We start from the raw sequence: 21,695 nt of genomic DNA, 5'->3' as shown, positions 1-21,695 counted from the left end.
CATGCCTATAACCTTTGAGGATCACTAAGTTTGAGTCTAAAGGCTTTAGGTGAAATCCAAGATTTCACCTTTTCAATCTAAAGAAGTTGGTGCAACCCATATCATGGACCAAAGAGAGCGGACTGTGGTAAGGAAAAGTAACTAATAGCAGGCATAAGATGGTAGAAATTAAAGTAGGTGAACACTGACTAACTTGCACCTTTTTCTGGTTCCTTGGAATTTGAGTTACACCATCCTAGATACTGTTTACATTTACACACTGGTGAGTGAAGGGAGTGAAATTTATACCACCTCACATCTCTGAGTTTGGTTATCTGTTTCTGTTTTTTGAAACTGATAGTTTGAAAATCAGTGCACTTCTGGTGTGTGGGTGTGTGTTTTCTTGTAAGATCAGGTTCTTCTATTACTATTTGCTGGCAGGCCTATTGCATGAAAGTTAATGATCTTAAATGGTTTCCAGTTATTCCAGCCATCTTTCTATCAATCTATGAAACTATTCTATCTATGAAACTGGCAGTATTTTTGGGTTTTGGATATATTGGAAGTTATATCTTCTGAGTTTCATTTCAGCTATATCAATTATAGATTCTGATGTAGTTTCCCAGCTACCCTACTAGAAAATTTAGGCAAACATATTTCAATTTGTGCCCTAGCTGGCGTCTAGTACTAATGTAGAGGACTAATGTAGAGGACTGTCATCTTTTACCTGTTAAATTCCACTGATTCTGTAAGTATTTTAGTGTTCTTGACTCTTTTAAGTTTACATTTGACTTAAAATGCTAGCATTTTGGTAGGTTGCGACTTCGCTATAGGATTCTCCTAGATTGAGTAGCAAGGTACAAAGCAGAGCAGGCTGGGTATTTTATGTTGAAATGACTTGTCGATAGAAAATGAAGTTTCTGCAAAATTGAAACTTTCCAATTTTTCCATTGGGGAAAATCAAAATGGAGTATTTTGTTTCAGTTCAGATTAACCAAATTAAAATATTTTGAACTGGTTCAACACTTTTTGTGTCAAGTTAATTCATTATTAAATTGAATTTCCCTAAGGTAATGCATGGCTTTGTGGTAGTTATAGTGCAAGTGTCTCATGCCCTCTGGTTGAACTCCTTGGCTGAATTACATCTCTCATGATGCCCTGTGTCCAAGCCATGTGGTGCAGCATGGCAATACATATCTAGGGGTGCATCATGGAAGATGTAGTCTGCCCATGGAGCCGGGCACATTGGAGGGAATGGAGCATCAAGCACCTGAACTAAAACTCCAATGAGGCACTATAGGGAGATGCAGTTTAATGTTGAACTGACTCAAAATTAAATGTCAAATCAGTTCAACAAACCAAAATTAAATATTTTGATTTGGGAATATTAAAATGTTGTGGGTTTTTGTTTGTTTAAAAAATGCTGAATGGAAATGTTTCTGAATAGAAATTTTTTGGAACTTATTCCATAAAATATTTCAGTGTTTAACTTTTTGTGCCACTGTGAAACAAACAAAAAATTGAAGTATTGGGCTTTCCTGTGGGATGGAAATTTCAATTTTTGCTCTCTTCTAGTGTAAAGAGTAATAGTTTCAAGCTTTTTCTGTTCCATGGGTATCTTGTAGTTAGGTTATTTTTCTTGTTCCTAGTCATTCAGCTAGACTTAGGTAAGCACTTTCAATTATTCACAGATTCAACCAAGTAAAATAGTGGGAGCCCCAGTGTCCAGAACACAATGGAAAAATAACTGCAGTCTTTCTTGGCTGGTGTCTTGTCCTATTTTCTCTGATTTCCCTATCCTCTCTTTTTCTGTTTCTTCTCTTTCTCCTTTTCCACATTTGTTTCTCTTTCACTGTTCTTCCCTATTTTTTCTCATTTCTTCTTCTGTTGCTTTTCACTGTTCTTTTCTCTTCCTCTCCATCCCCTCTGTTTTTTTCTTGTTTTATTTTCTTTGTTTGTTTTCTTGTTCTTTATCTTTCATTTCCAGTTTATCTGTCTTTTTTCATTCATTTCTCTGTCTTTCCTGCTGCTATCGCTAACCTGTCTGTTTTTACCTACTCTCTTTATCTTTTTTCATTCCTTTTTGTCCTATGAGTCACTGCCAGGCATTGCCATGCCAATAATCTTGGTTCAGACCTCATTCTAACTGGGAAAACCTCACAAAGTGAACTCAAAACTCTGAGAGTTTTCCTCATGGAGTTTCCATCACATGATGAGGTGGTTGCATGGGAAATCAAGCTTGTAGATTTTCTAAGGTCTGCATGGATTTCAAGGAAGCAGTTATCTGCTAGTCTGTCAAAGGTCAAACACAGAGAACTTTAGTGTGATATGTTCTTCACAAAGAAAGGCAGACACAGTTAGTGTTTATCTCATGGCCGTCCCGAAGGAACTGCGTGTACACTCAGAACTTGCGAGAGATTCCAAATAGTATAGACAAATAAACTTTTACTAACCTAACCTGTTCTGAAAGAGTTTTACTGTCTCAGCTACTTTTGCTGTCCTCTGATTCCCTGAATCTGCTTAGGGCATATTCCAAAACATAGAGGGGGAATCTGCTTAAGTTAATACCCCTGAAAGACAAGGTGTGTGAGATAATGTCTTTTATTGGACCGACTTCTGTTGTTGAGAGAGACAAGTTTCTAGCTTATACAGAGCTCTTCTTCAGTGTCAGGATTAAATTGGGCAGTGCATTACCTCAGGATAGAATATTATCCTTGGTTCCCTCCTCTCCCTCCCCACAGGTGTGCAGTGTGGATCCCCAGCTCATCAGAATCCAGGGACAGAGGAGCAATATTGCACAGCCAGGAATCCACCTGGTTTTTTCATGCCTCCACCTGAGGAGGTGGTGTTTGAGGCCCTTCTGTTGAAGGCTACATGCTTTATCTTAAACGCTACCCCAAAGGCAGCTAATGGGTAAAGAGAATACCTCTTTGAAAAGAAAAAAGTGACAAATAGAATGAAAAACAAGGAGGAAATTTAAGAATGCTAATTTCTTTTGCCAGAAATAATTAGTACATGCTTGAAACAAAAAATGAGAAGTAGGAAGCATTACTTCATGTGATATTCACAGGCTAATGAATAAACAGAAACTGAATGCAGTGTATTAAAGGGTAACAATTTGATGGGACCAATATTTGACATACCATATTTGATTATACAGTATCTGTTGGCCAAGTCTATATACTTTTGTGATATTTTATTTCTCAAAATAATTGGCTTGAATTATTTTTTTTAAAAAAATCAGCAGCCCCGCATTCATGCATAATGTTATACTATCAAACTGTTATATACAGTCAATAGAAGAAAATGCATTTTATTTATGAAAGACATTCCAGTTCAAGTTTGTAGGGTGTTTTCCTATTATGTTTTAAATATTAAAATTATCTTGGCATGGTGTCCTTTTAAATAATAAGACTTTTTATTGATAGAAAATAATACTTTTGAAACTATTTGTAAACACCTATAATGGAGAGGAATTATTTCAGGCTGGTAAAAGGAGGTAATGGGCTGAAACTGAGAGGAAAAAAATGAGGTTGTGTATCTCACCATCAGCAAGGTTAAGGGAATTGCAGAACAGTCAGCCTCACTTCGGTACCTGGAAAAATACTGGAACAAATTTATTAAACAATCAATTTGTAAGGACTTATAGGATAATAACATGATAATAGCCAATGTGGATTTGTCAAGAACAAATCATTTCAAATCAACCTAATTTCCTTCTTTGATGGGACTACTGGCATATAGGATGGGGGGAAGGGATAGACGTGATGATCTTGATTTTGGTAAAGCTTTTGACAGAATCCCACATAACATTCTCATAAGCAAAGTAGGGAAATGTAGTCAAGATACACTCATTTTATAGTAGTTTCACAACTGGTTGAAAAACCATACTGAAAGAGTAGTTATCAATGGTTCACTGTCAAACTGGGGACATATCAACTGGGGTCCCACAGGAGTCTATCTTGGGTTCGGAACTAGTCAATATTTTAATTAATGACTTGTATAATGGAGTGGAGAGTATACTTATAAAATTTGTGGATGACATCAAGTTGGGAGGAGTTGCAAGCACTTTGGAGGACAGGATTAGCATTCAAAAGGCCCTTGTTAAATTGGAGAATTGGTCTGAAATCAACAAGTTGAAATTAAATAAAGACAAGTGCAAAATAGTACACTTAGGAAAGAAAATTCAAATGCACGACTCCAAAATGGGGAATAACTGTCTAGGTGGTAGACTGCTGAAAAAGATGTGGGGGGTTATAGTGACTCTCAAATTGAATATATGCATGAATGTAATACAGTTGCGAAAAGGCTAATATCATTTTGGGGTCTGTTAACAGGAGTGTCATATGTAAGACATGGGAAGTAATTGTCCCACTCTACTCGGCACTGCTGAGAACTCAGTTGGAGAATTGTGTGCCATTTTGCGTTCCACAGTTTAAAAAAAGATGTGGACAAATTGGAGACCGTACAGAGGAGAGGAACAAAATTAATTAAAGGCTTAGAAAGTCTTACTTATGAGGAAAAGTTCAAAAAAACCCAAAACCCCAATCCTGTCATGTTTCATCTTGAGAAAGGAAAAATGAGAGGGGACCTGATAGTCTTCAAATATGTAAAAAGCTGTTATAAAGAGGGTGGTGATCAATTGTTCTCCATGTCCACTGAAGATAGGACAAGAAATAATGGGCTTAATCTGCAGCAAGGGAGGTTTAGGTTAGATTCAGGAAAAACTATAACTATAAAGATAGTAAAATTCTGGAATAGGCTTCCAAGGGAGGTTGCGGAATCCCCATCACTGGAGTTTTTTAAGAAGAACAGGTTGGACAAACATCTGTCATGAATGGTCTAGGTCCTGCTTTAGTGAAGGGGGCTGTACTTGATTGCTTCTCAAGGTACTTTTTAGCCCTACATTTCTATGATTCTAAATTAGCTTATTGGGTTGTGGAATACTCTCCCAGGGGAATTGATGGGAGTCACATCACTTGGGACAATTAACTAGCAAAGCACTCAACAATGTGCTGCAGGGAACAATCCCTATGTTGGCAAGTGATTGACTATTGTGGTAAAGTCAGGCCAGATGACTACAAAAGGGTACTTGAGGGCAGCTATGTCAGCCCAAAAATGCTAATGGTCTTTTTCCCTGCAGGCAGAGGGGAGGTTACTGCAGGGCAATTAGAGGAACCTGAGCCTAATCAAAGGCTATTTCAGGTCTATTAAAACCTCACCTCTGCTAGAGATGGGAGGAGAGAGAGACAAGCTACCAGAAGGCTTGTAGCAGTAGGAGGAGAGAATTCCCCAAGATAGGAGATAGCGATTCTCCCCAGAAGGAGAATAGCAAAAAAAAAAAAAAAAAACCAAGCACCAGCTTGGGGGAAGGGTGGATATGGCTCTGACTTCCCCCCACCCACACCCCGCAGGGTGACACCACCACATCTACAGCCCCACCAAAGGAGCCTGAGAAAAGGTACTTCCCCAGACTCTGGGAGATATAGACTGACTAGCACACTCCCCCTCCCCGGGGGTCAGAGGTACCTTCCTTGGGCCAAACCAAGGCGCACTCCGAACAGTCTAGGATAGAGATGCTGAGAGGAAAGGTAAAAGACTCGTTCAGCGTGGGGCAGATTTAGCCCAGACCTGTTCTGCCAGGGGAGACAGCTCTAGCCCAGAAAGATTGAGGGGGTGCTTTGCCACATGTGGTGTCAGGGGAGGGATGTGCACAAGTGCGGAGAACCACACCGAGGCAAGGTAAATCAACCCCATCAAAATAGACGACTTAGTGAGAATCCTGGTGCAGGCCATGGCGGCCCAGCAAGAGTGTTCAGATGACTGCCCAGCAAGAGTCAGTGCAGCTACAACAGGAGATGAATCAGCTTCTGGTGAGCCAGGCAGCTCAGGAGTAAGCTACCCTACCGAAGGGAGTGAGCCAGTTGAAATCCCTGATCACCCAGTCCCGTGGCCATGATGGGGTGTGTCCCCTAAGGACCAAAAACTACTTGCAGAAGATGATGGTGGAGGACAAGGGGGAAGCGTACCCACTCACCTTCGAAAGAGCGGCCCTGCAGGAGGCCTGGCCCCAAGATCAGTGGGCCAGCATCCTTGCTCCTTTTCTGTGTGGGGAGGCCCAGAAGGCCTACTACGACCTGGAGGCTGAGGCTGCCTCAGATTAGCATCAGCTGAAGGTGGAGATCTTGGCAAGGTCTGGGGTGATGACAGCCATAAGGGCACAGAGATTCCATGACTGGAAATACCGGAACAGCCGGCGCTGAGGTCTCAGCTCTTCGACGTGATTCACATAACATGGAAATGGCTGTGTCCTGAGGTCCACATCATGGAGAAGATCATAGAGATCCTAGTCTTGGACAGATTCATGAGGGGGCTGCCTATGGGGGTGGGTTAGCCAAAATGACCCCTCCTTGTACAATGATTTAGTTGCCCTCGTGGAGAGACAGCTAGTGACCAAGGAGCTTTCTCAAGCTGCCGGGGAAGAATGGCGCCAGACCAAGAGGCTAGTCCCTGCCCCAGAAGATCAGACTCCCGAGGTATCAGGCAAAACCATGCTGGGGAGAAAGGAGGCTGGAGAGCGGCCTGAGTCTGTGAAGGGGTTTGCGGAACTTGGGGGAGAGGGTCATGGCATGAGGTCTGGCAGCCCAAAGAACAAGGGCATACCCAGTGTGGGGTACACTTCTGAGGAGCTAGGCCACGTAGCAATCCAATGCCCCAATGCTGAGGAACCCATTCAATGTGGTCTGGGTGATCTTGCTGGGTCCTGCAACCTAATCCATCTAGTAGGGGTGGCGGAGACCCCACATAGATACACAGAATCAGTCAAGATGAATGACATAGAGACCATGGCATTAGTGGACTCTGGGAGTGCCGTTACGCTGGTTTCAGGAAAGTTGGTAGGCCAGGACCAATTGTCTCAGGCCAAACGCACAAGAATAACTTGTGTGCAAGGCACTGTCAATTATTATCCGACCATTCTGGTCCGGATTGAAATTCAGGGGAATACCACAAGAGTGACAGTGGGGGTGGTCCCTAAGCTGCCATCCCCAGTCCTCATAGACTGAGACTTCCCAGGATTTGGGTGCCTACTGGGTGAGTCAGAAATGGGTAGTGACCCTGAGATCAGTATTGAGGTCCCTGTTGATGGTCCTCCCCCAGTCTTCTCCAAATTCACCCAGGACCTGTTACCCGCCATGGAGAAATTGTGGAAGACTCAGCGAGAAAGGAGAGCAGACAAAAGACTGGGAATCAGGATCCTGACCCAGAACCAAAAGGCTGCAGTCATAGGAAGGCAACTTCATCTGGCCGACAAGGGAACAACCCAGACTGTTGACAAGCCAGAAGCTGGACCTAGTCCCGATGGGGCCAACCCGGGCAGAGAGACTGAAATAGATCCCCTAGAAATTGTGGATGTTGGGCCTGCCCTTGGTAACTTTGCACAAGATCAGGCTAACGATCCACTATATAACAATATGAGGAAAGAAGTGGTGGAGGTAAATGGGGTCCCCATGGAAGGAAGGACCAAAGGCCCTCGGTCATGCTTTGTGATCAAGAAGGACCTGTTGTATAGGGTTGTCTGGGTACAAGAGGAAGAGGTGGAGCAGCTCCTGGTACTGCGACAACATCAGAGAGCAGTACTAGACATAGCACATAGCCATTTGTTTGGGGGACATCTAGGGATAGACAAGACCCTTGATCGAATCCTGCGGAGGTTCTTCCGGCCATGGGTTTTTATGGAAGTCCTCCGATATTGCTCCTCTTGCCCTGAGTGCCAACTCCACAGCTCTCGGCCGCACTTATAGGCCCCACTTGTACCCCTGCCAATGATTGAGGTCCCGTTTGAGAGGATAGCCATGGACCTGATAGGCCCACTGGAGAAGTCAGCCCATGGCCATCAATACGTGCTCATTGTTCTGGACTATACCACCCAATACCTGGAAGCCATATCCCTGTGCAACACAACGTCTAAGACGATAGTGAAAGAATTGGTTAAAATTTCCTGTGGGGTTGGAACACCCAACAAAATCCTAATGGACCAGGGAACCCCCTTCATGTCTAAATTGATGAAGAATATGTGCACAATGCTCCACATACAGACCCTACAAACAGCAGTCTATCACCTCTGGACAGATGGCCTTGCTTTAATAGGATGCTGAAGAATATGGTGAGGAAGGTGATGAGCTGGGACAGGAAGGATTGGGATACCCTATTACCTTTCCTGAAGTTCACAATTAGGGAGGTTCCCGAAATGTCCATGGGATTCTCCCCCTTTGAATTTCTATATGGTTGCCACCCCTGTGCTCTACTAGACATTGCGAAGAAGGACTAGGAGGGACAGCCTAACCAGGGGCGGAATGTAATTGACCATGTGATAAAGATGTGGGACAGGATTGCCTAAGTCAACCCCATAGTGTAGGAGCAGCTCTAGAAGGCCCAAGAGGTCCAACAGACCTACTATAATCTCCAGGCAAGAATGTGAAAGTTCCAGATTGGCAATCGGGTGATGGTGTTGGTATCCACAGCGGTTGGAACTTGGAGTCATCGAGGAATCCAATAGTCAGTGGTCCAGCCCAATTGTTCTGGTACCCAAGCTGGATGGCAGCATGAGATTCTGCAATGGCGTCCAAAAACCAAATGAAGTATCTCAGTTTGATGCCTATCCTAGACCTCAAATAGACGAACTGATTGACCAGTTGGGAGCATGGTTCCTGTCCACCCTTGACCTGAGCAAAGGGTATTGGCAAATTCCTCTGGCCAAGGAAGCCAAAGAAAAGACCGCTTTTTCTACACCAGAAGGACTGTACCAATATACCGTCCTCGCTTTGGACTACATGGAGCTCCTGCAACCTTCCAGTGGATCACGGACAAATTGTTACACCCCCATGCTAAGTATGCTGCCGCCTACCTTGATAATGTGGTAATACATAGCCCAGATCGGGATACCCACCTAGTGGAGGCCGTGTTAAGTGCCCTGAGGAAAGCAGGTCTCACTGCAAGTCCCTCCAAATGTGCAGTAGGGCGGGCAGAAGCCAAGTACCTCAGATATATTGTGGGGAAAAGCATGGTGAAGCCCCAACTTAAGAAGTTAGAGGCCATACGAAGTTGGCCCCAACCGATCCAGAAGAAACAGGTTCGGGCATTTCTGGGGATAGTCAGGTACTACAGAAGTTTCATACCCCACTTTACCACCTGAGCCTACCCGCTAATGCACTTGATAAAAGCCAGTGGCCCAGACATAGTGAAGTCGTCTAGCATGGCCAAAGAAGCCTTCACGGACCTGAAGAACGCTCTCTATCATGATCCTGTACTGGTAGCTCCGGACTTCAAGAAGGAGTTTATATTACAGATGGACACCTCGGAGGTCGGGTTGGGTGCCGTACTGTCTCAAATGCTGGGAGAGGAAGAGCACTGTGTCTTATTCCTCAGTAGGAAACTTCTGCCCAGGGAACAACGGTATGCTGTAGTGGAGAAGGAGTGCCTTGCGATAAAGTGGGCCATGGAAACACTCCAATATTACTTACTTGGACGGACGTTTACCCTGATTACAGACCATGCCCTCCTGAAGTGGATGCAACAAAGACTGAAATGCACAGGTAACACAATGGTTCCTGTCATTTCAGCCCTTCCACTTCAGAGTACAACATAGGCCAGGGGTCAAACATGGCAATGTGGGCAGCCTATCATGGGTACACTGTTGCTCTACCCATGTAGCCCAACTCCATAGTGTTGAGTAGGGGGGAAGAAGGGAGTGTATGTGGTAAAGTCAGACTGGATGGCAACAAAGGGTACTTGAGAGCAGGTATCTCAGCCCTAGAATGCTAAAGGCCCTTTTCCCAGCAGATGGGGGGGGGGGGAGGTTACTGCAGGGCAATTAGAGGAACCTGAGCCTAATCAAAGGCTACTCCAGGCCTATTAAAATCCTGCCTCTGCTAGAGATGGGGGGAGAGAGAGACAAGCTGCCAGAAGGCTTGTAGCAGTAGGAGAAGAGACTTCCATAAGATAGGAGATAGTGATTCTCCCCAGAAGGGGAGCAACAAATTAAAAAAGCCCAGGCACTAGTTTGGGGGAAGGGTGGATATGGCTCTGACCCTTCCCTTCCCCCAGGGTGACACCACCACATCTACAGCCCCACCAAAGGATCCTGAGAAAAGGTACTTCTCCAGGCTCTGGGAGTTATAGACTGACCAGCATACTCCCTCCCCGGGAGTGGGAAGGACCTTCCTCAGGCCCAAACCAAGGCCCACTCTAAACACTCTAGGAAAGAGACACTGAGGGGGAGGCAAAAGACTCGTCCAGTGTCGGGCAGATTTAGCCCAGGCCTGTCCTGCCAGGGGAGACAGCTCTAGCCCAGCAAGACTGAGGGGGTGCTTTGCCACACTATGTAATCTTGTTTCCATTTCTGTTTTAGGTTCTAGGATTCACACAGACCAACACTCAGATCTCTAGTTTTATGGCCCTTCTATGTGACTTGTTCTTTTTTAAAGAAGGAAGAGATTGTTTTAGTTACCTAAATCACTTAAAGCTATAGTATTTTCTTTTTTCCAAGGAGGAAGATAAAGGAGAAGATAGTGCTTTGAATCTCCCCTAAGGGAAGAGGTAGACAGTGAGGGGCAAGACATGACCTTCAAGAGGTATGGGCCTGAACATCTGCTGGTAAATTTGGTCCTTCTTTATGGATTTCAGGACCGCTGTGTGGGAAGAAAACTCTTAAGTACTACTTACCAGGGCCACTTGTGCCCTTTCCATGCCAACACCTTGGCTCACCTCTGCACTGAACAGCAGCGGGGAGCATAATTCCATTAGATCCTCAGCTTTCTAAAACAAATGTTATATTATTGAGTGGATAACTAAGGATTTTCATTTTTTATCGAGTGCATTCAAAAGCATTAAAAAAATAATTCTGATGCTTCCTAAAGCAAGCATAGGTATTTGACTGACGTTGAGTTACTGACCATGGGTTGGGAAACATCAGCAACAATTATAATAATGCTGAAAGCCATAGGTTGTGATTTATATTTCTTCTGGAAATCACCTCTTTAGTGTAATGTGTTATAGCTCTTCACAGAACAGAAGATTAAAAGTCTATATAGATTGCATTTAGTTATTTCAAAAGTATTTCTGCACCCTATTTCTGTTACATAATTCTTTTCTCAGCCAATTGTAGAGCTACTACTGTAATTAGTTTTTTCACTGTTTTTAATGGGAAAAAAATAACATTTTCACTTAGAACATTTTAAAAGGTTTTCTGTTGCCCACACAAGTACATGAATATATATTTTTTCTCTTTACCATATTTTGTTTTGTCTACATTGTGCTTTGAGCCTAAGGAAATTGTTATGATATTGCACAAAGCATGAAATAAATATGAAGTCTCCTGCACAGGGTCTTTTTGCCCTAAATGTGGTGCTTAGGGTTCTCTGTTTTCAGACAAAAGATTATATTTTACCTGTCTTTCAAATTGGTATTGGTACTTCAGAATACTATTGAGCGAATGGCTAGGACAACAGATGGCCCTGATCGTATAATGCAATCTGCATGAGGGAAATTGGAGTCCATACTGAAATAAGTGGGACTCTGCTTGAGTAATAGGATCTGCCCACAAATTAGTTTGTAGGACTGCTCATTTTACAAACATGACCCAGCTCAGGCAACTCTGGATTGTTAAACAACCCAAGTGTGCAATTAAAAAAAATGTATAAATAGACTCTTACAAGTAACTTGTAAAGAAGTGGACACTTACGAATTTCTTAGCAGATGGCTGATTTTTGCATGTGGATTATATATGTATTTATGTTTCATACCAAAGCTGTTAAAATAATGTTATTTAAGTCACGTAGTGAAGCACACACAAATTATGAAATGCCATATTTATAGTACAGACACATTGTAAAAGACAGTTCCTGCCTCCAGGGTCTTACAGTTTTAGTTTAAGACCATGCCTAAGAACTGGAAGAAGAAAAAAACAAACAAAACAAAATAACAAATAACTGCCATGCTCCCCACCCCCCAAACTAATAATGGAGGTAATGAGGGACTTAGGTTAACAGTAAGGTGAGCATATATTTTCATAGACTAGTAGTGTGCACATTTTGCAGATATAGAATATCTTTTGTTTGTTAGTGGAGAGAAATAATCAATTAGTAGTAGTCTGTGCATTATCAGTGAGCAGTGTTCTCTAGGCCTGCACCACCACTAAAATAGGATTGTGCTGAATATGCACAATGGAGTTCTCAGTTATTACGTAGCTGCAATTTTAAAATTGTGTTAAAAATACAATAGACCAAGAAATATATTCCCTTGCGTACTTGTATGAAAGGATTAGCAAAGCATCTTCGATGGTTAAAGCTAAGGATTTTGCAGATGTCATGCTTGGATTTTGAAGGGAAACATACATTTTTTTATCAGATTCATGCATCCTTTGACAGTTTATAAAAGGGTTATTTCACAAGCAACCTTGGAATATACTTACTGTCTTCTATCTTGGTGGCATGGAGAATTCTGGGGAGTCTGCAGTTCTTTTATTGGGAAGATATGGGGTTAAAAAGCTGTCCTCAGTGATGTGATGGTAAAAAAAAAAGTGCAAAAGAGTGTCTTTTAATACAGAATTATCCACTTTGTTCTTGATTTGAATATGTAGGCAGATTCATTTTCTGAACCTCTCCCCTTATGTGGAACGAATAGTTTATTTGATTTGAAAGAAAGAGCTTATCCTTGAAGGCAGAGTCCTTAAAAATTTGTCACAACTGTGAAAATAAACATTAAGAAAATCTCATTATTCTTCATGTAAGCAACTTCTCTGTCATCTCACGAATGGGAAAGGGCATATCAAGCAACAATATCTTAATAGTTTGCTTCTGGTGATGAGCTTGGCAAGGTTGGGGAGTGGTTTGAAGGCCAGAAAAGGGGGTTTGGAAAGATTTTTTTCAGGATGTGGTCCCCATTGAGTATGGGTTGTAATTGCTTAATGATACCCAAATGCATTTAGTGTAGGCTGGTAGGTGACAACTAGGGATGTGCAGTCAGAGTTTGTTATTTATTTCCCCCCTTCTGTAATGAAGCAGGTTCTTTCTGGGTATTTGGGTGTCCCATTCCGTGTTGTGATCTATTTTTCTGATGGATTGTCCTTGTATGGTGAAGGTGTTTTTAAGAGTGTTAAGGTTCGTATCCTGAATTTTCTCTTCCAAGCATATTCTGTGGTTTCTGACGGTCTGACTGTAAATAATAGTGGTGTGTGTGGGGTGGTTACGGGATCTGTGAAAGTAAGTGTGGTGATCCATGGGTTTCTTGTATTTAGTTGTCTGTAGGGTTCCATTGTTGAGTCTAATTATGGTGTCTAGCAACTTGATGCTGGTGCAGGAGATTGTTCTAGAGAGAGTTTCATGGATGGCTGGTGGTTGTTCAAGTTGTAATGGAAATCTTTGTGGGAGTTTGTCTGCTGTCCAGAGGATGAAAATACCATAAGTGTATCTCAGGTACATCATTGGTTTTGTGGTGCTTAAATTAATAACTTTGCTAGACACTAAATATCATGGTGTTAATAAAGACACTGGATTTATGGCATTTATGGATTTACAAAAGTCTGAAAAACACTAACCCTGTTCTTTTGTGCTATGACAGCAGAGGTGTTAATGGGTCACTTCTCTTGAATGGTTCCTTAGAACAACGACTTACGCTAAACTAAACAATCTGTTCCACTTCATATTTAGCTGTGACACTCTGAGTACCTTTTCCAGACCTGAAGATCTCTGTGTAGCTTGGAAGCTTGTCTTTCACCAACAGAAGTTGGTCCAATAAAAGATATTTCCTCACCCACTTTGTCTCTCTAATATCAGCATGGCTACAACACTGCAAACATTAGTATATTTACAATAGTCTATCTCTCCCAGTTACTTCATAAACTTTACCCATGGGTTTATCATGTGTGTGTCAGTATAGGTCACTTAATTAACAATTCCAATATCTTTGCATTATGGGAACCAATGCTATCTTTTTAAAATAATTTTTATTCAGGCAGAAGTACATACACTACCAGACTCATGCAAACAACAAGAAAGAAAGAAAGAAAGGTCTTTTCAAGTCTGTCAGTGTGAGAATTTAAACAGAAAGAAGCATATATTAGTGCTGTGGAACCAAACTGAATTCAGTCATAGTTGCATGTTTTCATAAGCATCTGAGAGTTACTAGAGAGAGTTGATTATGCTGATGAGTTTTGGACAGAGATATTGCATATCTTGCATTACCTGTAAAGGGCAAATCAATATTATCTTTCCTGTGGAAAAAAGATTACAAGTGAGCATCAGCTCAATCAAGTAATTATTTAACACAAAATCAATCTTTTCTGTTTTTTTAACATAGTGCATTAAAACTAACTAGCTCAATATGCATTAGTCTTGCCTAAAGAACTCCCACTGTACATACAGTTTAGCCCAATGTAGAGTCCACAAATATAAAATAAAATTCTTGGGTTTTTTTACTCTGATGAAAATTATTTCCTCATTGTTCTAGGGCAACAGGCTTTGACCTTTCAGTAGCATTCCAATCTCAGTGTTGCCCTACATAAAATCAGACTACAAAATTTGAATAAAGTATACTATCAAATCCAGTGTCTCAATCTCTCATAGGTAAATAATAAAATAATTAAGATGCAGCTCATATTAGAGATTCACAGTATAATTTTAATTATCATTTTTTAGCCTGAGTTGTGCATACTAGCAACAATGTGTAAGTGCAAACCCTTAAATGACCTAACATTAAAAAATGCTGAGCATCCAGGTGTTCCCATTAACTTCATTGGCAGTTGTTGGATGCTCAACACTGCAGAAAAATCAGACCCCACTTATTGAATTGCCTAAAGTTAGGCTCCTAAATCTGGACTGAGGCACCTATTTTTTGACAACTCTTGATTGAATTTAGTGCATGGAAATAATACAAAATATTCAGTAATAAAGATGAAATGCCTCACCTTATAATCTTAGGATCCGGGAGGGGGAGAGAGAGGTATTAATGACCAGAGCTGTAACTAGGAATTTTAGTGCCTAGGGTGAGCAAGCATATTGACACTGCATGGGGGAGGAGGCGGGGGTACATGAAGTCATATGACCCCCCAGATTTCTACCTTCTATTTAGCACAGAGGTGCACCCCACAGTTTGAAAACCTCTGTGCTAAGGGAAGGCAGAAATCGGGGGGAGGGAGGACACGTGAACCCGCGTGTCCCTCCCTCCACCATCCCTTTTTCTTCCCCTGAGGTTTTGCTACCTGGGCTGCTGTCCTGCTCATCCTGGTTTTGGCTCTTTTAATGACATTGTACAAGGCACTGATAAAATCTCACTGGGAATACCGTTTACAGTTCTGGTCACCCATGTTTAAGAAAGATGAATTCAAACTGGAACAGGTTCAGAGAAGAGCTAGTAGGATAATCAGGGGAATGAATGGAGGGGCCTGTCTTATAAAACCAGACTAAAAAAGCTTGGCTGAAAAAGGCTGATGGGATATGATGGCTTGTCTGTCAATATATCAGTTGGGTTGAAGAGCTAGTTAAGCTAAAAAATAATGCTAGCATGAAAACAAATGGGTATAATCTGGCCATGAATAAATTTAGCCTGGAAATTAAAAGAAATTAAAAGAAGGTTTCTAACCATCAGAGGCGCGATCAGAGGAATGACCTCCCAGTAAGAGTTATGGGGGCAAGCCACTTAAATAGTTTTAAGATAGAACTTGATAAATTTTTTAGTTGGATTGTATGACAGGGTTACTTGTGATGGTGGGGGGCAGGGCTCAGCACCTCTGGAGGCTGCCTTCTGGTTCATGTCTTGTTTGTAAAATGTCATGCTTTGGGACTTCAGCCATTCTCCTGCAGGGGTTAGGAATGTAATCTCCCTCCTCAGGCCCATGTGTTCTGATTTTGACTTTTTTTTTTTTTTTTTTTTTTTTTTTTTTTTTTTTGTTATTTTGGTCTCCTACTGCTGAAGCATCAAAGATGGCCACAGCTGGAGATGGCACATTGGATAGGATGGGCAAGAACTCTGAGGAGATACTGAGAATCCTTTTTCAGGTTCTTGGCTGGTGGGTCTTGCTCACATGCTCAGGGACTAAATGATTGCCATATGTGGGGTCGGGAAGGAATTTCCCCCCGGGTCAGATTGGCAGGAATCTTAGGTTTCTCCCCACTTCTTCTGCAATGTGGGGTGTGGGTCACTTGCTAGGCTCATCCAGAATATATATCATTTAATCAATTCTTTGCCATTGCAGGAGCCTTAGGCACTCTTGTACCTCAGTTCCTTTTATTTTCACCTGGGACTAGATGATCTGGTGGTCTCTTCTGGCCTTAAACTCTAATTTGGCAATGCAGGTTGGAGAACAGAATTTTGTCCTAAAACAGCATAGCCTATTTGTCCTTTCATATGATTTAATAATTTTGAATGTAGGTGTGGTTGTTGTATATTTTGTGTCTTGCCTTATTGCCTAGGTTGCCATAGCAACAGAGCTTAGCTTGTTGCCATAGCAATAGAGAGAGACTATTAGGGGATAGCTCAGCCAATCCTGGCTGGTTTTAGTATAGTTCAGTAAAGACTTTTCATGGGTTTGTATCTCTTTATGTTCTGTGCTGATTTCTCTCTGAATACGACTACATTCCAAGGATATAATAGAACAAAAGTGGTGACAGAGGAGGGATCGACCTGTGCTGCACCAGCAAAGAAGTAAAAGTCAATGTAAGAAAAAAACCCTTTTTGCTCTTCTGGGGGCTGGGCTGTTTACACTGATGGTTCAAACTGAAACTGAAACTAAAACGGGCTCTGCTTTGTTCTGACCAAAGTGAAGGAGACAGACTGGGAACGAGGAAGAAAAAAAAGCAGTGTTAGTGAATGGAAGTCACTAGCAAATGTGTGTGAATGACCACAACACACACGAATAAAAGACACTAAAAGATGAGGAAAAAAAAAAAAAAAGAGAGGCAGCAATGGCTACCCTTATGGGGCCCTGTGACCTTTTGATGAGACTCTAGAGGAATGGAACTCATATGCTGAACGTTTTCAGCTTTTTGTTATTGCAAATGAAATTACAGATGCAAAGATGGTGCCCATTTTCTTAAGTGTTGTAGAAGCTAAAATCTATCCTTTATTGCACAGCTTAGTGCACCCTGATAAGCCAGAGACAAAATTTTACAGTGACATTGTGAAAATCTTGGAGGCACATTTTTCTCCAGAACTGCTGGTAATTTCAGAGAGATTTAGGTTCCACAAAAGGAATCATGAAGAAGATGAAACAATTGTGCAATTTGTAGCAGCTCTGAAGAAGCTTGCTGAGCATTGGGAATTTAATCATGTGTTAAATGACACCCTACGTGATAGGTTAGTGTGTGGTCTGCACAATGAAGCAATACAGAAGCGCTTATTGACAGAGGCCAGCTCATCTGGAACAAAGCTATTGAAATTGCTATCTCTAGATTTCAGGAGCTGGCCAAAAAGGAAGCCCAACAGCTCAGTGCATTGACCAGAGTGAATAAGGTGTCACAAGAACCTGCTGAAAAGACAGTGATGAGTCGGAAATGTTACCGCTGTGGAAAGCCGGGTCACCATGATCGGAATGCTGATCTAAAGACTTAGTGTGTTGACAATGTGGCAAAAAAGGACACATTGAGCGCGCCTGCAAACAAAAGAAAGAAGAGTTAAACAGAACAGGGAAACCAGAGGGAAAAAAGCCTGCTGTCTGGAGGACCAAAAAGGAAAATCTGTGCGCAGTAGAGCAGACTCAGTATGATCAAAGTGACACCCAGTCAGAAGAAGAAGTGCCACTCCATGTCTTTTCCATGGCGGTTGGCTCACATGAATACTGGGTAACCCTGCTGTTGGAAGGTAAACATGTACACATAGAACTGGACCAGTTTTGCTGGTCTCAGACACTGTGTATAAGGAGAAGCCAAAGCATCCCCTGCTTAAGCTGACAAAAACTATTCTGAAGACATACACTGGAGAAGCTGTACCCATGTTGGGCACTACTGATGTTAAGGTGGAGCTCAATGGATAGACTGTTAAATTGCCACTATTTGTGTTGGAAGGCAATTACCCAGCCTTAATTGGAAGGTCATGGCTTAGGAAGATCTGCTGAACTGGGCAGAAGTGCACAGGATGGCTAAAGAAGAAACTGGCCTGATAGCTGTATTAAAGAAACATGCTGCTGTTTTTGGAGAGGACCTGGGAAGTATGAAGGGAATCACTGTGAAATTGAACATTAAGCCTGACAGCAAACCAAAATGTCTGAAGGCCAAAACTGTGCCATATGCCATCAGGCCAAAAGTTAAAGCGGACCGGAGCTCCTGATCAAAAATGGAGTCCTAGTACCAGTTACCAACAGCCAATGTGCAACCCCAATCATTCCAGTATTGAAGAAAGATGGCTCCATTTAGATTTCTGGGGATTTTAAGGTCACTGTTAGCCCAGTGTCATGTGCAGAGCAATACCTTCTTCCCCACATCGATGACCTCCTTGCTGGCTTGGCTGGAGGCCAAAAGTTCAGCAAGATTGATCTGAGTCAAGCGTATTTACAGATACACATTGATGAGAAGTCCCAAGAGCTGCTGACTATCAAGACACATAAAGGGTTGCACTGATACTGTGGCTTGCCCTTCGGAATAACGTCTGCTCCAGCTTTGTTCCAGAGGGCTATGGACCAGATCTTGAGTGGCTTGTCAGGAGTCCAGTGTTATCTTGACAACATCCTGGTTGCTGGCAAGAATGAGGATGATCACCTTAAGAACTTGGAGGCTGCCCTACAAAGACTGGAAGAGTATGGCCTACAAGTCTGCAAAGACAAATGTGAATTCTTCCAGCTCTCTGTTGAATATTTGGGATGTATCATAGATGCTACTGGCCTTCATAAGGCTCCTGCAAAAGTTAAAGCTATTGAGGAAGCTCCACCTCCTCAAAACATAAGCCAATTTTGCTCTTTTTTAGGGCTATTGAACTATTATGGAAAGTTTATTCCACAGTTAGCAACACTACTAAAACCACTACATGAACTCCTTTCATGAACAAGATCTGGAGGTGGACTGAAGCCTGTGATGTTGTATTTAAGAAGGCTAAATGCGCATTGCTAAATTAAGAGTTTCTGATGCATTTTGATCTGTCCTTACATCTACAGTTGGCCTGCGATGTCTCCCCTTATGGAGTGAGAGTGGTCATGTCACACATTATGCCTTCTGGAGAGGGGAGACCCTTTGCTTTTGCCTCATGAACCTTAAGCAAAGCAGAAACTAACTATGCCCAAATTGAACATGAAACACTGGGAATTGTTTTTGGAATTTGGAAAATTCACCAGTACCTGTTTGGATAGACATTCACACTTCTCACCGACCATTGAACTTTAACTTCAGTTTTTTGACCATGCACAGGCATTCCACTATTGGCTGCTAGTTGTATGCAATGATGGGCGTTGCTGCTTTCCGCACACACATATGAGATCAAATATCAGAGATCCACTCTTCACTGCAATGCAGATGATCTCTCAAGACTGCCTTTGCCAGTTAAACATCAAGATATTGGCCACAAAGAAATCTTCTACTTTGAATGGGTAGAGAACACACCTATCACTGCTACTCAAGTAAGGAGGGAAACTTGCATTGATCCAGTACTATCCCAAGTTATGGACCTAGTGATGCATGGAACATCTCTATGGGACTCTCAGGTCTCACACAACCTTCTTCCCTACATGTCCAGGAGGATGGAGTTATCAATCTCTTGTGGTTGCTTGTCATGGGGAATTCACATCATTATTCCACCATTACCGAGATCACAGATGTTAAAACAGCTACATTCAGGTCACTGTGTAATAGTGAGCATGAAAGAAATTGCACGAAGCTACTTTTGGTGGCCTGGCCTGGATAGTGCCATTGAGTAGAAGGCAAGAGCTTGTACTTCATGTGAGTGTGCCATTGGACTGGCCTGAAAACCTATGGCAGTGTATTCACGTTGATTTTGCTGGCCCATTTGAAGGAAGCATGTTCCTGGTTGTGGTAGATGCCCACTCTAAATGGCCAGAAGTCTCTCTGTAATGCCATCCACTACTGCTGAAAGAATTATTCAGAAACTGTGTGAAATCTTTAGTTGTTTCTGTCTGCCAGAATAACTTGTGAATGACAACGGACCGCAGTTCATCTCTCAGGAGTTTGAAAATTTTATGAAAGCAAATGGGATACATCACATCACTTCAGCACTGTATCATCCGTCCTCCAATGGATTAGCTGAAAGGTTTGTGCAGACCATGAAACAAGCTTTAAGATCTGCAAGGGGACATTCGTCCATTTAAAAGTATCTGGACACCTTCTCACTATCCTACAGAAACACACCTCATGCTATGACCAAAGCATCCCTGGCCTTTCTAATGATGGAATGATAGTTGCACATTTGCTTTGATCTGCTGAAACCTGACAAAGCACGACAAGTTGTGCAATGTCAACAGCAAAACCAAGTCATCAGACATACACACAGAGCAAAAGATTGAATCTTTAGTCCTGGACAGCCTGTCCTAGCTCAGAACTATGCTTCTGGAGCTAAATGGGTCCCTGCTACAGTCATCGTCCAAACAGGACCTGTTTCCTACACTGTCCAGACTGCAGATGATGTCACCTGGCGGTGGCATGTAGATCAGTTGTTTCCAGGTCATACATGTTCCAAGGACACGTCTCCAGTTGAATGGCCTGACCTCACCATTGCAGGGGAGGTAGCCTCGAGCCAAGAGTCACCCACCCATTCCTGACTCCCCATCTCCATCCATCTCTGCAGCAGATACAGCCCCCTCCCCTGGTCGAGCTGATACAATATCCTCTCCTGTTCAAGCTAGGAGTCCTGAGCCCACTGTTAGACCCACATCAATAACACCTTCCGGTGCAAGAATACCAGAAGTCTGCTGTAATCCACCTAGAGAGAGAAGGCCTCCTCAATGGCTGGATCTTTAGCTAAGGCAAACCCACGTTATGGGGCAGAATAAGCCCCAGGTTTTAGCCAGGATATGAGGCAGTCTGCCCTCATTCCCTAGTTTAGTGATTGTTCTGTAAATGGGTGTTTTGATTCGGGGGGAGGAATATATTGTGTATTGTGTGTCTTGCCTTATTGCCTACGTTGCTGTAGCAACACAGCTTAGCTTGTTGCCATAGCAATAGAGTTAGACTGTTAGGGGATAGCTCAGCCAGTCCTGGCTGGTTTTAGTGTAGTTCAATAAAGACTTTTCATGAGTTTGTATCTCTCTGTGTTCCATGCTGATTTCTCTCTGAATACAAGTACTTTCCAAGGATTTAACATAACAGTGATAATGCTTTCTAACTTTTCAAGTTTGACTGTCAGCATGCACTGTCCATTTGTTCACTTTGTAGGAATCTATTGCTTGCATGTGCTGGAGATAGTGCATCAAAAGTGTGTGCGCGGCAGAATGCATGGGCAAAGCTGCATATTCAGAAATTGAGGCCAGGTCAAGGCTCCACTGAAAATCTGGCCCTTAATGTTCGAATAGGAATTTATCACAGTACCTAAATGGAGGCTGTACCTCTGGTACTTCTAGTTGCCTTATATGATTTGAAAAATGTCAATATTAAAAATAACCAATAAACACTTTTGGATCCTAAGAATAAAAAAATTAATATTATGAGTATCACTGATACATCCATCTATAGTGGCTTTTGAAATCTGTCCACAGCATTTGTTTATTATCCTCTGAAGATGTCTGT

General features: G+C 42.3%; 1 protein-coding gene across 3 annotated transcripts in view; it reads left to right on the top strand.

Annotated features, from left to right (window-relative positions):
- CUNH8orf34 (chromosome unknown C8orf34 homolog) overlaps positions 1-21,695 on the top strand; it is a 239,953-nt gene that overhangs the window by 16,979 nt on the left and 201,279 nt on the right. The window contains exon 2 of one of the 3 annotated variants that reach the window (XM_067553652.1): positions 10,526-10,610. The exons of the other annotated variants lie outside the window; for them this stretch is intronic. The gene's annotated coding sequence lies outside the window, so the exon portion shown is untranslated. The remainder of the gene's footprint in view (positions 1-10,525; positions 10,611-21,695) is intronic. 3 annotated transcript variants of the gene reach the window in all.

This window comes from Emydura macquarii, unplaced genomic scaffold, assembly GCF_026122565.2.
Source record: "Emydura macquarii macquarii isolate MOO-44397 ecotype Brisbane River unplaced genomic scaffold, CSIRO-AGI_Emac_v2 contig_1477, whole genome shotgun sequence".
NCBI classification, from domain to species: Eukaryota; Metazoa; Chordata; order Testudines; family Chelidae; genus Emydura; species Emydura macquarii.
Note: the sequence above shows the minus strand (reverse complement) of the source record. Positions and strands in the feature narration are given on the sequence as shown.